Below are 2,002 nucleotides of genomic sequence, written 5' to 3' on the forward strand. Positions count from 1 at the left end.
CAATCTCATGTTAATCTTGAGTACCTATAGAGTAGTACTGCATCCTTCATATCTCCAAAAAGTCTTTAGTTTTATCATATTTATAAAAGAAAGATACAGCTTTACGAATCTCTCCGGAAAAAGCCGAGCTTCTGGAGGCGTGCCGTGGGCGGAGCTAAAGAGTGACGAGCATTTGGGTGCCGAATGCCAACAAAACAGACATTTGATGCCGTTTCACTTACCGTCCGCAGCTCTGAATCATGACCGGGATCTTTTATAGCTGGGACCGCTCCATCTTTCAGTATCAAACGATGTTCAAATCCAGCGTCGAACTGGGTCTTGTTTATAAAACGTTCGCCAACAAACACACTTGTGAAACTCCTGCTGCCCCGGAAAAACAAACTGTATCCACTGTTTACATAACGCTGGGTTCTTTAGGAAGCTGAACAAAGTTATCTTTCCCTTACAACCAAAAACACACTTCTTTGGATTGGAGACATTCTTCCCGAGCAAGTCCCGTGCAGCGCTGCAGCCGGATGAAGCGCGCACAGTGTTGCCAAATAATTTTCAGGGGAAGTTGCTAAAGGAAGGTCGATTTGTTGCTAAAAGTTGCTAAATGACATTATGATGTCATTGCACGATGACATTATTATGATGCAAAATTACATAAAATCTCAGGAAACAAATATTTTGTGTTAATTTAGATTTGTTCATAAAATAATATAACGTAATATAATATTAAAATATAAATAACTGTATTTTTAAATACAACATTGAATTATTGAACACTTACACATTTTTGAACAATTACAATATAAGTTTTGTTTTTATTAGCTAGTAAACTACACATTCTGAACAATTATAGTTTTAAACAGTGTATTAGCAGTTAGTTAGTATAAAATTAGGGCACAATCTATGTTAATATGAAGGAATTTTCCATATTGAATTTCACAGGTTTTCTTTACCTGCATTTTAAATTACTCATAGCATTTTGTGTTTTCGGGTTACAGGGTTACAATGGATAATGAATAATGGATAACGGATATGTTCTGCAAAATTACTAGTACCTTTTCCATTTTTCTAGATATTTTTCTTACAGTGTACTAACTGATCAACAATCACAGGTACAACAAGGTGTATCATAAATGAACAATTATTCAAATATTCAATTATTATTATTAAACAATTGCAAATAGCAGCTAACTTAATTCATGTGAATTGTGTACTGCTAGGCATCTTTGGTTTCCTCATTTTGTGTGATTTAGATGGAAAACGTGTGCCTTTTTATCGTTTGAGTCACTTATCAAAAGTTGCTAAAAGTTGCCAAATAAATTTTAAAAACAGCTAAATTTGTTGCTAGGTGCTTTTGAAAGAAAAAGTTGCTAGGGTAGTATGAAAAGTTGCTAAATTTATCAACAAAGTTGTTAAGTTGGCAACACTGAGAGGCATTGATGGGCGCGATCTTGCTCTTGCTCTCTCTCTGGTCGATGCCTGCGCGGGCGTGTTCTTCCGGGAGAAATACCCATATAAGGAGTTCCACCCTCATTTACGTCATTAAGAGCAAAGATCGAAAAAACTCTCCGAAGAACCCGGAAGTAAGATTTTTGGCACAGAAATACTCTCATACCTCCAAATAGTTTTTTGAAACTTTGTCCATGCTTAGCATGAGAATCCAACTCTTTAATAGTGTAAACAACTCTGAATGCATGAAACAGCATTGTACCCCCACTAAATCGATCAAAGCGGTAACAGAATCATCTGACTCATTAACTGAACTGGAAATAGTTATTAGGCTTGTTTGAGATGAGCAAAATCTGCGCAGAACCGATCACCGGTGATCACCGCGAGATGCATGCCGGCTAGAAAAGTGTCCGAGTTACATCCGACTTGCTCTGATGTCGTGCTGACGTGTGCCAAAAAACTCTGGCGACGGCGAGGCGGCTGTGTCGGATTGTGCAGTCGAGCGCAGTTGCTCTCCACCGACTGCGCTGACCAAAAGCATGATGGGAAACGACTGACTGAC

Source organism: Sinocyclocheilus grahami, unplaced genomic scaffold (assembly GCF_001515645.1).
Source record: "Sinocyclocheilus grahami isolate Dianchi unplaced genomic scaffold, SAMN03320097.WGS_v1.1 scaffold9.1, whole genome shotgun sequence".
Taxonomy (NCBI): domain Eukaryota; kingdom Metazoa; phylum Chordata; class Actinopteri; order Cypriniformes; family Cyprinidae; genus Sinocyclocheilus; species Sinocyclocheilus grahami.